This window comes from Accipiter gentilis, chromosome 7 (assembly GCF_929443795.1).
Source record: "Accipiter gentilis chromosome 7, bAccGen1.1, whole genome shotgun sequence".
In the NCBI taxonomy this organism is placed as follows: Eukaryota; Metazoa; Chordata; class Aves; order Accipitriformes; family Accipitridae; genus Astur; species Astur gentilis.
In genome coordinates, this window is record NC_064886.1 from 38,444,539 (window position 1) to 38,460,875 (window position 16,337).

A 16,337-nucleotide genomic window follows, 5' to 3' on the forward strand; every position below is an offset into this window, starting at 1 on the left:
AATTATGCGCATGTATCTAAGAATGAAATTTGCCTCATTGAGTGATATTACCTCTTCACTTGCAATAACATAGTAAAAATTAAAAGGAGGAATTGAGTGAGACATCCTCACTGTTGTTCTACCGGCTAAATGCTGTGTTTCTGTCCACAATTCACCTTCTGCTGAATTGCCTGCATTCAGCATTTCAAAACCTGATGCATTTTCTTTGCCCAGGGCAGATTATATATGGCATGTTTTTCCCCTCAACTGACTTTACAATTCTTGTGCTCCTAGAGACTTCTCCCCCAGATTTATTCAAATCATGTGGGAATTTAGTTGTTAATAGAAGAAAAACATAGCATTTCAATATTAAGGTCTAGATGTGAAGTCCTGAATCTCTTACTGAAGGCGCAGAGAAAGATTTCATGTTCGGGGGCTCTGCCTGGTCTGTTACGGTGCTAACAGAACCTGTACTGTCATGTCGCTGGTCTCAATTGGAAAGCCCTCATCTCCAGGGGACAAAGGTATTTCACCTCCTCTACTTCTTTCCACCCTCTGAGCAAATCATTAAGAAAAAAACATAAAAAAAGCCAAATAGACGCTATTGCTCCATGAGCAGAACACAATCAATAATATTGTTACAATTTACTATTTGAGAGAAATATGTTTAGAGAAAAAAAGAAATGAGAAAATCAAATCAACCATGTCTTAAAACGCATGGTGAACATGTCCCCGGCCTTATGTCCTTTATGGAAATTGTGCTTATACAACAGATAATTCAGCAATGCAGTCAATAACTGGCAAACTTGATACTTCCAAAGGCACTAAGGGGGAATGTCAACCAACACTGATGAGCAGCTTTGAACCCTTAGCCTTTCAGATGCAGGCTGACAAGTTAACAGGCTTTTCTTCCTTGGTAGGAAAGAGAGGTTTCATAGCCTGTATTCCTACGAATAAAATGCAATCCAAAAGTGCTGGGCACATGCCACGTTTCTTCAAAGGCTAAGATTACCAGCCCCTCTTGATACACTGTGGGATGCCGATGTATGTTTGTACTCAGTGTGGTTCTTCCAGTGAAAAAAGGGAACAAAAAAAATCCACAGACTCTCTTATACATGGGAAACTACATCCGTTCCGCAGGGAAGCAAAATGGAGTCTACTTGAGTTAATTTCTCCTCATTTATTTATATTTAGCTCTGCAATAATGGTCCAGCAGCTCCCATTCCATTGAAATGGCTCAGCATTACCTCTTGAAATTAAAACGCTGCTGGATAACAACTCAAAGTGTTTTTTACATGTGGCTCTGAGGAGGGGAATCCTTTTATTTATTAAACAGCAAGCAGAGGCAAACCAAAAAGGATTCTGTTAGGCTGCATGGTCAAAGAGATTAAAGGAAATCTACTGGTTAGTCAGGTGTGTTAATCAGGGGGAAGTTACCTATTTACTCCTTTGGCCCGACAAACCCTATCAGAATGTCACCACAGTGAAACACACCCACAGAAATAGGGATCTTAGGGTCAGCAGACACATAAGGACCACGTCAACCAAGTCTGTGCAGTTGGCTACACTCATCTTCAGTCTACGTGCAGGATCCTCCATCCGTAAATCAGAACAACCATCTTAAAGCCCCTACAGAAACACCACTTTGTACTCTGGCTTCCAGACTTCTTTGTATATATTTAACTACTTTGAGAAATGGCCATTATTCACTGCTTGAAAAGTAGAGAGATGACCTAAAAAGCATCTAGGTAAGCTTAAGAAAAGAGATAATGCTCTTAACCCTCTCAGGCACAGATTCTATAGCTCTGATTTCTTTTTCTTAGGTTATCGTATTTTTCCATAGCTACATATGTTCTTTCTGGTTGGAAATCATCCCACCTGCTTTTTATCCCCCCTGCTTTTTATCCCTCTATCCCATAAACATCTATTTGAATTTTAAATCTAATTCTAAGGTTTTGGTGATTTTGGTGGTGGTGGTAAGTACAATATTTCCATCATGTTGTAAAAACTGTAAGTATTTTCAATTTTTGGAAGTAACAAAAGCAAAAGCATAGGCTATGTAATTTTGAGAAGTGGACTTCAGTCAAGCTTGGGATGGGATCCCACAGAATGTGTTCTTTAGCAACTCTGTTGTTTGTATTGAGATATCTGGTAAGGTCTTTTGGGAAAACATACCACATATCTCTTTAAGGTCCAACCAAAATATCATCTATCCTGCCCTCAGTACAACAGCCTTACTGAGATAAATAGTTCAGGGGAAAATAAAAATCTTCCACGGTAAATCATACTAACCAAACACTGCTGGGCCAAATTCTCTACCCTCTGCTTCAGTGAGATGCTGTTTGTTCAATAGGGAGTCTGATTATTTGACAAAATTTAGGAGGTTAAAATTAAGACAACATAGCTGCAGTCCTGTAAGAAATTATTCTGTTCTTATTTTCTTGCCTCTCTTTTTCTTGGCACCAGGGGACTTTGGGTCAGAGCTAAACAGCTTATGAACTCATTTCCTAAAATTTTCAGTCTCCCAAAAGCTTGCTTTCCTTGGATTATTTTTAATTCAGTCAATTTGTAACACATATTCAGCCTGTATCCTCCACAATATTTTATGATAAATCCCATTCAATTTCACATGTACGGTTGCAAGCTTTATTGCTTAACAAACATTTCATCTACTCTCCCATAATTTATATCTGAATGGGTTTATTATAGACATAGCATTTCATTCATTGTGCAGTTAATTCTGTAACATGCTGCCTGTTTTCTGTATGGCCGCTCTACCATTATGTGCTTTCAGTACAATTGAATTTTTCCTTGGGAGCTTTATAAAATGGTTTATGAATATGTAATACAAATTGTATTAACAAGGCAAATGTACTTTTTATTCCTTTTGTGAGCATTTCCAGTCAATGACTAGTAAGAGAACAAGCATGGTAGTACATGTCTCCCTCAATTCCTACTCACTAGGGCTACCCATGCAATATTATTTTTAAAAGGCTCATCACTTCAAAAACAAAGGTGTTTTAAAATCTTGGTTGATGCTGCAGTCAGCTCCACAGAAGAGAACACAAGAAAGCTTTGCAACACGACTTCTCTCTTTGTAGGGACTTTTCATCTTCTATTCAGGTAGAAGGATCTTTGGCAGATACTATTTTAAAAAGGCATCACCTTTTATCACATCCGTTTCAGGCAGTCTATTGCCTTGATTAGCGTTATGTATGTGTTTTGCATTAACACCTAGAAACACCAGCCCTGTTCCATTACATGCCTATGTGCATATTAAAACAAAGAGGCAATCCTTGCCCTAGAGCTGTGATTGACCATACGCATCTAGTGAGACAAGAAGGGGATATGATCTAAGAACAAGGTTAGAGAGGGTTACAATATAGATGACATTTTCCATGTGTTCACCAACGGCTGGAGGGACTATGTCATGCCAGGGGGGAGGTATAGATGATGTTAAACGGTCACACAAATTTTTGAGGGAGCTCCTGGGACGACTGTCATTACGTTCATACACTTGAAAAATGAGAAGCAATGTGTTTTTTTACCTAAATTAGTTTGCTTCCATTTGATAGAAAGCAATTTGCACACTTAGAAATGAAGGTAGGCCCTTGGCTTCTGAGAACACAGAAAGCTCCCTTACAAAGGGAGGTAGAAGCTTATTTTACATCACAACCTCAAAGTTCACCACAACGCCCTTGCTAAACCTCACAGGGGGATTTGCTAATGCACTTTGCCTGCTAACGCACTTTCTGAATCTTCAGAACTGTCTCTGATTTGCAAACGTAACTCCTGTTAAAAACCCCATCCTTCCATTCACCATCTTGGCCAGCACACTTTCTAGAACAAAATCATGTCCCTAGCATTGGCTGATGACTAATGGCTTGCCATATGTTCTTACTTTACAGCGCAGGGGATTAATTCTTCAGTGACATGATGGGAAGGCTAGAGCCTTCAGTGGGAAATAATGTGGTACTGACAGAAAAAGGAGGAAATGGAAAAAGTCTGAACATATTTCTGCTCAACTATACAGAGTACAAGAAGGGACGGTGCAAAAAATTGCTGCTGAAATTCAGATTCTTTTGAAATCTGCCCACAGGCTCAGTAATGTCTATACTATCTATACTGGGAGGCAAGCAACATTTAGCAGGGTTGCTTTCCTCCCAGTATCAGATATAATAGAAATAAAGCAAGGTAGATTAGAGAGTTGCATTTGGCTAGCTTCTGCTCTCAGATGCCCTGACATATGCATGGAAGAAAATCCCCTGGTGTCATTCTGGATCACTGGAGTTAGCCTGGATTTGCAGGGAAACCATCATGAATGAAAAGCAAGTAAAAGTACAAGAAGGGACTCTCATGTTTCATGAAACTTATGTGCTTGTAGAAGCATTCCTATTTTAGGAGAGGGAAGAGCCCCGCTTCTAAAGAAGGGATCTTCTTATCTGTCTTGCATATGCAAAGTGGGGTTCAGTAATGAAACACTCAAGCACAGCATCTTGTGCTTTTCTAGATTAGATTCACAGAAGGACTCAGAATTAGCAGCATGGATCACTGAGCCATACCCACTCCTTATTAAACTCCTCCAATGACAATTTTACTGGTGTTTTATATTAGTGTTAACAAAGAACCTGAATAAGATGTAAGTAAGAGATGTTATATTTTAAATAAAAGTCCAGGTAATGCGCCACTGGAGACCTTAGGATCAAATGAGCTTTTATATTTTTATGTAGAATGTAATCACTTTTTTCATTATTGTGGTTGCTACATTACTGTTATTAAAGAGTTTATTACCCTGTGGGGGATACTGCTCATTGGAATTACATGCTTGCAGACCAAAAGAGACAGTGTAGCTTCAACCCTTAATTCATGATACAGCCACAGGACAACAGAACGTCAGTGCACTGGGACTGGCATGACATGCTGGGTACCCAGTATAATCCTGCTGGTACCACGGGAAGTCAAAGCTAGATGCAATGGAAACTGGAAAGTCATTGTTATATGGTCATCTGGTTTGCAGACCTTTAGTACATGCTGAGTTTCTAGCAGGCTTTTAGGGAAACTGGCCAAAATACAACATGTAAGGAGAGGGCAAATTGGCCAAAAAAGACAAGATATTACAAGAAATGGAAAATTACCTAACAGGCCACTTACCCCTATTTAAACCCTGGAAAACCTTAGAACTTCTTCCTAGGCTGTTATATAGCTATCATTTATTATCAAGTTGATCTTTAGCCCTCTCAACCTTGGCAGCATTATGCTTTCATGAGAATTATTTTTTAACATAGTCAACTTATTAGAAGACCCACTCAAGCCCCACTTTAGAAGGAAAGGGGTCAATACCCTCTTCCCACTGATTTGGATTTCAGCAAGCACTACAGTGAACTTTACAGAGAAGAAGGGTGTGAGCTCCTGGGATAATCCTACTGGCTCCTGACACACTAAATACCTCTTCTTCTATCTCAGCTCCAGCCTGCACTCATGAGGGCTGTCATTTAGGAGGGAGGTTCATTCCACGAGGTTTGAGTTCCTATGCCTCCCATAGTTTCCCAGGCTAATCATATAGTAAATGTATACATCCAAGAAAGCAAACCTCCTTGGGACTCCTGTGTTGCTAAAGCATGGGTGGTGCTATTCTTTGGCGTTTTGCTTGTTTTCAAGGGGGAAGATATCTATGTGATATGTTAATAAATGCAAACATCTAAAGACAAATCTAGTAAGTGTGTCCATATCATTACTTGTTGCTTCACTGAGACAAGGAAGGAATCTCTTTGAGGAAGGTGAACAGGAATGTATTATCACAGCATCTTAAGGAATGCAACTGATCCATATTGCCCAAAAAGGTTATAGAAGATGACAGAATAAATAGGTCTCTCTCCTTCCTCTCAACACTAGAAATATCACCTTGCTTCATTTTCTGTGACAAGCTGTCAAATAAATACCTATCTGGAGTATAGGAGGAAATGACTCATCAGTTCCACGTACAGTGGCTCCTTCTGTTTCCATGTCACGGTGGAAGCAGTGGTTCTGAGCGTACAAAATCCATACATATCAGTACGACACGGGAAAACCGGATATCTTGGAACATATACACTCACATGGCTATTATCCGTGGTATCTGCCATTACCATTTATCAAATCTGTCTTTCAAAAAGTTGATGTTAGATTTCATATCAAGGAGAAATGACACCCAGGTTGGGATCACCCACGCTACCATGAAGTATTTGTTGTCTGCGACAGAAGAACAGTGGCATTGCTCTTTGCCCTTTCAGTCAAACAAATCCAAGACCTGAAGACCTGCCACAGTTGTCAGCATAGGGATGACCGCTTGGGTGAGGGGACCCAAGGAGTACAAAGGAGCTTGTTCCTAACAGACGCATCACTGTAGCATCTCATTGAATGCTAGGTTGAGAGTCCTGATAGTCTTGTCTTGAGAGGAGCCCACCTTCCTCCGCTGGCAATTACTAAGCACCTTCCCCTCCACTGGTTATTACTCAACACTCTTGCAGCTATTCTGGACTACACAGAATGCTACGTCAACATCGGGGCAAGGGCTTTTGCAGGAGAAAAGGGCTGCCTGGTGCCCCCAGAATGGCCACACTGGCATGAACCAAGGCATCTTCCAGTAAGTTGGAGTACCATCAGCAATAACAGAAAATCAGCTACTGCTGTGCTTTAACCACACACCCTATTTTGCAAGTCCAGGCTAGAAGCAAGCAATTTCCTAACTCTCCTGCGTTAAGGAGATTTACGCTCACCCTTACTGCACGTGCACAAAATGAACTCAGCCTTTATACAGCCCCACAAGTGGGAGGCACTCCCCTGTCCTTGTATACCCATTCGCACATCACACATCATGTAGCTCATAAACCATGTCACACATTAATGAGATCCAAATAATGCAGAATCTACAAAGTAGTAACATCTGTAGTTAGACTATTTAGCTTAAGTCACAAGGATTAACAGTCCCCATGGTTCTAGAAATACACTAATCATGTGCAGGGATCACAGAAGAATTGTTGCCATCTTGCACTGCCTGGCTGGCCAAGTGATTTTAATCTTCTTTTGGGATAGATACTGGATCTTACAGACCACTGGTCTGTTGCCTTATAAAATGAAAGAATTCTACAGCCCCTGTATTATCTCTGTCCCTCCATTACATCCTTTTTGTGTAAGAGGCAGGAAAATCATGTTTTAATGTGAAAAATTTAGCATTAAAAAGAAAAAGCAAAAAGCTATCTCAAGGCCAAGGAAAAACTCTGGGACCCAGCTTTGGTTTTCATTTTAATGACTGTTCCACAACCTTGTTTAACAAAATCCTATGGGTAGGAGATAACCTAACAAATCCAAGCATATCTGCAAATGCAGTGTTGGAAATAGATTACAAAATCGTTTTCAACCTGCTTTTAATAAAAAAAAGAAAGCCCCAAATCCTGGATGAGCAGGTTGTGGTTTTTCTTTTTTTTTCTGCATATTCTAAAAGTTTATTAGAAATCTGATTATTAAACAGCATCTTTTTAAACCCCTGCTATCATACTGCATTTCCAATACATGTATACATGCGTACTGAAATTTAATAGATGTATTATCTTATTACCATTTTTTTAAGGAACAAACAAATGATAGGATTCTTTTCACTGACTTCTACAGGCTTCCACAGATCACCCAAGAGAGCAGCACAGAAGAACAGCGTTTCAATAATCCGTACTTTTGAGTAATAGTTTGAACATAAAAGATTACTGTGCTGAAGGCAGCCAGTGGACATATTTCATACTATCACGGTAACTTTCTTTCTTATCACTTTATTTTGCGATATCATCTCCCTTGAAAAAATAAGACTGTATGATATTTCTGTCTCCTGGAGTTGAGACAAACATAACGATTCTATCTGGTTTAATACATGATAGTACTCTTACATCAGTTTTCCGTGAAAATGTAGAAAATCCAGGGGAAGGATTTCAAGGAAACAAACCTATATACAATGTTTGTTCTGTGTATGTTTGGCTTTCTCCTTTTCTGCAGGCTTTTCATTACTGCCAGAGAGTGCTGGCCTAACCCTTTCTATAGAAAGAATAATCGTAAATCTGCATGAAGTTCATGATGATTAGTTTCTCTTGGAGTTGGGCCAAAGAATAAGCCTTTCTCCAATACAGACTTCACATGCAGGCTCAGTCAAGAATTCATTTATTAATCCTTTCGATCAAGCCTGGATTAAGCCATCCAGGGGCCCTAGCGACATCCAGTAACTCTGTGTCTTGAGATATGCCTCCCAATCGAAAGCTCTCCAAGACAGCAAGCAGAGGTTACCCCTGACGAGAGCCCATGCCGTCTCTTTACTGAATTCCAGAGTCCTCCTAGGACACCTGGATCAGGACGTCTATTTACAGGCATCACTCGTCCCTTGGCAAGCACGGACAGGCTGTGCTCCATTTTAGGCCAGGACACGCCACCCAAGTGTGTTACAGGCCAATGGGTACAGGAACATTTGAAAGGTAAAATGTGTTGGAAAGGATAGTGTAGCCAAAAATGAGAAGATCAGGTCTAAGAAACCCAGTAGCCAACCTAAGAGTTTCTTCACTCCTACCCTTTGATTCTAAAAGTACAGCCATGAAAAGATTTTAGCAGCCACCCTAATGTGTCAAAATCTACAGATGTACTTACCCATGCATAGCATTATTTTTGTATCAAAGGCAATCGTACTTTGATTCAACTACTACTTTCTATAAGCTGTATTAAAACTCTGTCACTCCATTTCCTAAGAGTTCAGCTGAAAATCGGTTTCTTTGGCTTTTAGCCCCTATGTGTTTCCTAGTTTAAATTCTTTGTCTCTCACTTTAAAATTCAGATTTAGAGGTTGATATTCTACTTCAGAAGTAAGATTAAGCTAAAACACTAATTTCCACCTTCTTTTATCTATTTGGCTCTTTCATTTCAAAAGAATTAGCAAGATTTTCCTGTTGCAAAACTCCCACCTGGTCCGACTTGCCTGCAAGGTTAGTGTCTCCTCTCAAATGCAGCTGAGTTCAAACTGATCCCTCTCCCCCTTCCTACCACATCCCCCTCTCCATCCAGGCAAGATTTGTTGCAAACATTTCACAGAGCTCTAACGTTGTGTGAACTCTTGCTGAATTATTGTTTTCCAGGAGTGTCCTGGGGGATTTTCAGAGCTGCTGTGAGACAGTGATATCCCTTGTGGAGGACTAATAGACTGTCACTGTTTCCACTGGGAACAATGAAGGTCAGACGTGCTAGCTAACCTATGTTAACACGGAACTTCCTCGCTCTGCTCAGGAACGGCATTGAAAATAACACCGTGCCTAGATACCCCTCCTTGCCATTTCATTGAGATCACATCGAATCAGTCATAAAAACGCCGTCTTTTTTGCATCAGCCCGGTCCCCGGCAAATCAACTCAACAACCCCATAGCGTCTACCGCTCTGGTCGCTCTGTCAGAAAGTGTCAAAGGACAGCAAGGGAGAAGCAGGGCAGGAGGAAAAGCTGCCTGCTCAAAGTGGCTGCCCTAGCAGCTCAGCCCTGAGCCCTTCTTTCACCCTGCAGCAACACCCCTACTACTCACTGTTTGAGCGCTTGCTTTCATAACCTTATCAACTAACCTGTGTTAGCTGATTTTAACTCCTTGTTTGACAAGTCCTCCACAAACAGCTTTTGTTTTTCACCAACCCACCCCCTCATTCTGGCTTGGGGTTTGTCTGGTTTTTTGTTTTTTTTTTACCTTTCAAGCCACTTGGAGTTCTGCCAGAAGAAAGACTGTGTGTGTTCACAACATGGCAAAGGCCAGTGGATGAATTCTGCACCCCGCTGTATTTCAAAACTGGGATTCTGCTGGGTCCTGCAGAACAGCAGTAGATGCAGGGAAGAGTCTCCCAGGAGTTGCTGCCATCCTCCCTTGTCTAATACTCTATAAATAAAGATAAAGGTTTAGTTGGCAGCATGTATATTTGCAGGTGCTATTCAACGTTTTATTTTAACATATCTGTAAGCTTCTGTTGTTCTTTCACTTCCCAGTATGTTAATGGCCCAGTATTTTACTATATTCTGAAAAACTACAGGAGCAAATGTAAAGCTGGGGGGAAAAAAGGGGATTCAGAAGTTTTAACAGGAAAAACTGTAATTCATAAATATTATGACTACAAGGGAAAATGAACCACAGCTTGATCACACAACAAGAATAGCAATTAGGAACAATTGTTGAATTTAGTTTAGGTATGCAGCATACGTAGGTAAATACACTGAATGCTAATGGTTTTATAATAGTCTTATTAATTCACACACATAGTTAATGTTTAAGATAAACTCCCCATCTTTAGAGTAATTTATGCATTCCACTTTTATAGAATTCCAATTGAATGAATATGAACATAATCATTTTGCACAAATGTTCTCTAAGGAGTGTGCAGAGAGTCTGAGGCAATGCTGAGGCTCCCCACAGCTTTATTCATAATGGATCAGTCTATTCATTCCTTATTAATTTAATGGAGTACAACTGAGCAGTCTAGCAGCTTGAGCTTATGAGTGTTTCACAAATGGGGCTTTTTGCCTGTAATCGCTTAATCCTACTGGCTAGGCCTCATAAATTGAATAAAGGAGTGAACTAGGTTTTAATTAAGTCTAAGGAATGAGCTTGTCTGAAAGATACTTCAGCCTCTTAAGATCACAGTGGTGAAGTGTGTTTGTCCAGGAGCCTAGCAGGGGCAAGCATCCTAGGCTAGTTAGGTTAGAGACCAGTTGCTTTGATGTAAGGTATTTGTTAATACTTTTTTTCCCTTTAATTAAAAATCCATTCTCCACTGTCACTACCATCCAAGAGCACAAGTGAGAGAACTGCAGCAAACCTGACCAGTTCTGGAAAAGAAAGTGGTTTGGATTCATTCTCTGTAACTTCATAAAGCAGCAGCTCACAGAGAAAAGCACAGATTGACACTGACAAATAGGGAAGAAAACATTTGGCCCTAACAGTTTCGAACCTGTCTCCATCAGGGCTCTGCCCCGGGTTAAATACAGCTCAAGCAGAATCCATGAGGAACAGTGCAAAACTGTGAGTCAGACTCTCATCCCTTCCAGGGGTCCTGTACGTCTGGTCAGAGGTACCAAACTCACACCTACCTGCATGTGTCACCCCACACCACAATTCCTGTCTCTGTGCATACCCAAGCACCAGCTCAGGAGGACTGGTTTGGTACCGGTTTCTTACTAAATCTGAGCAGGACACATGAATTAAAAATTCTCTTGTACATTCCTGAAAGGCCAAATCCTCTCAGCCTTTTTTCTAAGGAAAACAGAAGGAGAGAGATCGCATCTTTTGCAAAATGTATTTGCAGCCACTTTCTTTCAAAATTCAGCGGCTGGGGGAGCGATTCTGTTCTGGGTTTACAAACTAATTTGGCTCTCACCCAGGCTAGGAAAGAGCAGCGTTCAAATCCCTTCCTCCCCACAGCGGTCTTGAGAGAACAAAAATTATAATTTTCTATACTTTCTCCAAACTACCTGTTGAGGATATGTCCGGGGCAGCAAAGATTCATGGTGGTGTAAAAGCCTTTCTTATGAATGTATTCCATTTTCTACTCTGGTGGGCTGTCTAGAGTATATATATGCATTAGATAAAGCAGAGATGCTGGGCACTGAACTCGGGTGCCCTCCTCCCTCCTAGGACCAAGGCTGGAATGTAAACTGTATTGTGCACTATCACAAAAACTATTGCTTTGGTAAATCATCTCCTAGGATGTGGGATTTTCTTGTTGTACATGTAGATAAGGAACAAGATTCTGAGAAATCCTAAACCAAGGGGTTTGTTTGTTTGTTTGGTTGGTTTGCAGTACGTTGAAGGGGAAAGATGCACTGTTTCTGCTATGATTTTACAGCTTACAGTATGATTTTACAAGACCCAAAACTGCCTTGTTACCTCACTGTGGGTTTTGTACACTAGTGCAACAGTACAGTGAAGTCTCAACAAAAATCAGACCCCTTTTGCTGTCTACGTAAACACATAACCAGAGATAGGTCCTGGCCTCAGACAATTTTAAAGCATGCCATCTAAGGGCAGTATTTTAAAGAGATTTGGCATTCATTTGTCATTTTCCTTCCATCTTTGAAAATAAGAAATGGGAAAACGTAAGGCTGGTGAAAGGAAGGTTAATTTGCCTGGCTTGCTTCTTGTGGGTTTTACTGAATTATCCTGCCGCCCTTTAGTCATGTTTTGGTATTAATTTAGCTGTAGGTTTAGGTTATGCCAAAGGCAGGAACGATATGAATTTTAATTAGGCACCCATCTCTCCCTGAATTCTCCTAGGCTCCTTTGAAAATCCAGACCCTAGAGCTGTCATGTATGTGTGCGTGCTTGTTTCTGGGCATGTTGTATATATTTGTGCATACACAAATCTACATAAATAAATAAAGTGACATGATCAGATTTTCAAAGGCATTCAATCTCAAGAAGCACCCCTGTTGTTCTCAACAAGAGTTGGTGCATGCTGAGCTCTTCTGAAAAACCAGCCCAGATCTCTGACTCCAGAGAACACTGAACTTTCTCCAGCCAAGGCCTGAGACGAACATACATGATTTCTGATCACAATTAAGTTTTAATTGCTTTAAAAGATTCCGATCTGGGGATGGGCAAAACAATGCATCTTTCTAAATGGCTGGCTTTTCAGCTTAAACCCGCTTCTCCTAGGCGGGTGACAACGTTAGGCATCCTGCCAGCTTGAGTCTGGAGGGCTCCGATGAACAGCACACAGGCTGTGACAGGCTGGAGGAGTGGAAGCATTCAGAAAGCCTGCTGTAGATTTTCTATTATGTTAAAATGGGGTGGAAAAGAAATAAAGTTAAACAAACACCAGAAGTCCATGTTAAAATGTAAATGTAAGCTGTATTTATTTAAAGGGCTGTTATGATTGCTTAATTACAATTCTTTAAAAAAAAAAAAAAAATAATCCCTGGCTTTTTTCCTCTAAACAGCTTGTTTTCTGCACACAGCTAGATAGGCAGGTAAGGTTCATCTTTGGGGTGGCGGACCTACAGCGGTCAGCATTTTCAAAGCTGGTACCTGTTCAGGGTCTTGGACTATTTTCAGTTTTGATTAAATTTTCTAAACTACTCAAACCCCCCATTTTTAATTATCCATACAAGTAAGAAATAAGAGGACTCTGGTATATGAATATGAAGGAGTGAAGGCTTCTAGATGTACTTCTGAGAGCCCTTCTCGTGGCAGTCAGCCTCACTGGAGTCAGTCTCCCTGTGGTTTTGAAGGGCAGACTTACTTTGAAAAGAAAACAGAAACACAGAGTTGCAAACCCACAAAATCTGACAAAGGCAGAGACTGAAATGATATCCCCCTCCCTTAAAAAAAAAAACAACACAAGGCTGGACTTCACAAGCAAGAATTCAGCAGGGGGCAAAGAACTGGTTGGGGCAAAAAAGCATCCATGAATTGTGGATGAAAGAGCTGCACCCAAGAAGCTAAACAGCCACTGGAGCCTGACAGTCATGAGTGACTCACTAACATGCCAAAATGGACGTTGGAACTTGTCTTTTGACTAACAAATCCCTCACCCCCAAGCAAACTCCCTCTGTAGCCAACACCTTCTTCAGCTCAATCCCTTGCCTACAACCAGCATCCTTCCCTTGCTTCCCATACTAAAAAGAGAGCCTTGGGTCACTACCACCATAGGTGAGCAACTGCAGAGGATCAATCTATAGAGAAAATATCATACGGAGCTGTTGGAACATCCCAGAGTGTGGGCAACTTTGGTTTGGAAGGGGTCACACATATGCAGGTCAAAAGGATCCTCCTATATCCTTATTTTCAGCGTGAGCAGTTTATGGAGCAATACCTTGAAAGTACTTTTTAAGTAAGCAGAAAACTGCAGGTACAGTGTCAACTGTCTACTGAATAAATGCATAAAGCCCTCTAAATCAAAAGCTGCATAATCAAAGTACTACTGATCTATTTTTAAAAACGGATAATTTTCTCACGTTTTAAACCAATGGCACTTAAAAGAGGTAACATATAATAGAGTGCAACATTTTCCAAACTACTGCAATTTTTAAGGTGTTGCTAACACAGATCTATTGACTGATTTACACTAATTACTTAAAAAAGATGCTCCAGGGCAAATCACACACTCTCAGTCAATTTACAAAGGAGGTCATTCTGTAATTGACAAGGTGTGCACCTCCTTTTGAATAGCTGTCGACTGAAAAGAAAATAAATACTGAACTCAGAGAAAATATATAGAAAATGTGGTTAAGCTAACACAGAATTCTCATCGTACTGTTAATTGTTAATGTTAACGCATAATTCCTCTCTTTTTCATCATCTTGTAAAGGAAAGAGGCACAACCAGTATAATTATTAAATCTAGATAAGAATTAATCCTAAAGTGCTAATTTGTGCATTTACTTGAAAAATATGTTTCCCATTCCTGCGAACACAGCACTGATGATAAGACAGGTACCAAGGTAGATAACTTCACAGGAGCACCACACATCTAAGGAAAGCACATAGTGTCATCCCCTCACATTTTGTGATTCATGGGAGACTTTCTGTAATATACACAAGCGATTCAGTGCCACAACAAATCTTTGCTAGTATCTGACATGATGTGCAGAAAGCTGGGATCATTCATTTGGAAAGGAGATGGAACAATTAACAGCCCACGGTGACAGGGTCAGGATAGAGTCCAGATGTTCATAAATGCATTTGAATAAAATCTACATTTCCAGAGGGAAAAAAACCCCAAACAGGTAACCATTTATACTTCTGTCACATGCCCGTTGGAATCATCAGGACAACAACACGGCCCGATGGGTTTTAGAAAGAGGCTGCAACCAAATTCAGCCACCAGGCTGGTTGTCAGCAATGGGTAGGCAAATCTGTATGCAGGCTCTCATACTGGTCACCAAGCTTCCCGTTTTACTATCTGTAATAACACATTAGAAAGTTGCATAAACAGGTGGGACAGAAGGGTTGACAGGCTCGTAGTCTTTTTCACATTCCCGCAATATAATAGAATATATATACAATCAAAAACCAATTTGCATTAGCATCAATGGTGAAAAATAGGATGCCAGCATTGTCTACCACAACAGCTGTTCGGCATCTGAATGAAATACTGTATCCAGTATTCACCCATCTCATAACATCCTTTTTGTAAGTCTCAGAGGTCACCTAAACACATTTATTGACTTCATTATTTTTATATAGGGAGAAAAAATTGATGGTGCTACAGAGCTGAGCAAATAACTCACAATAAAATCTTTATTCAATATATTTCATCTTTTTTTTACTGTTCCTGCAACACAGTGAAATTCTTATATTTAACCATTATCTAAAATCACTATCTGAGAATTTCTGCAGTAAATTTTTTTATGCTACAAGATGTTCTTGGAAAGTTCAGAGTGAATGTTTACCATTAAAACTGGGTTTATTATTTAGATAAACCATGCAGTACTGTTACTGTTCTCCAATTGACTTATATAATTTATAGTACAGTGTGACTTGTGAATTTTACTGGTAAGCGTACATGACAAATCCATGAACAGTTGGTTAGAGTGGCTCAGATTCTAGGACTTGTCAATAATTAATTTCATGGGGAGTAAAATTAAAAGGCAATTTGAAAGGATCACATCCCAAGTGTCCTATCCAGAAGAAACAGAGACCAGAAAATGTGATAGCAATGCACAAATCAGAGGTTGATTAGTCGTACATATTCTAAAATGAAACTCCCTGTGGCATTTTACATGAGAGCCTCGATATATTTAGTTGCCTTTTTTTAATTTATTTTTACAAAAATATTTAATTCCACTGAGCACTCATTTCGCTCCCTTCCCGAGTGGGAGACAGCCAAATCCTTAGATGCTCTCAGTCACCCCTAGCCCCTCGGCAAAAATCTAGTGACACCTTAGCTGATGAACTTACAAAGGGAGAGACTATAAATAATGTTCCTGAAACAGATACTTTTTGCTCACATTTTTATGTATATTAATAGGTATATTAATACAAATCCAGACGAACCCTGGATCATTCAGCGATATGATATCAATTCCTGCTGATAGAGATGGGTACCAATTTCACAATATGCAGTTCTGAAGAGTTGATTTGCTTCAGCAAGCTCCTCTTTGGATGTTATTTTGAAGCAGGCTAAGGAATTGAGACAACCTCAAGTACAGTTACATACGTTTTTAGAGTGCTCTTAGGGACGAGACTCTTCAAACTGAATGAGATCTGAAATTTGCTTGAGAAAGCTTGACCCATCCTTATTGAAACAAATGAACCAACAAGTCAAGCACATAGCTCATTATGACTATAAAAATAATTCAAAGCAAGCCCCCCCACTGGCTCAACA

General features: G+C 40.1%; 1 long non-coding RNA gene across 1 annotated transcript in view; it reads right to left on the reverse strand.

Moving 5' to 3' along the window:
- The window catches only part of LOC126040834 (uncharacterized), a 48,960-nt gene that overhangs the window by 15,460 nt on the left and 17,163 nt on the right, over positions 1-16,337 (reverse strand). The window contains exon 2 of the long non-coding RNA XR_007506723.1: positions 9,711-9,896. This is a non-coding gene — a long non-coding RNA (uncharacterized LOC126040834). The remainder of the gene's footprint in view (positions 1-9,710; positions 9,897-16,337) is intronic.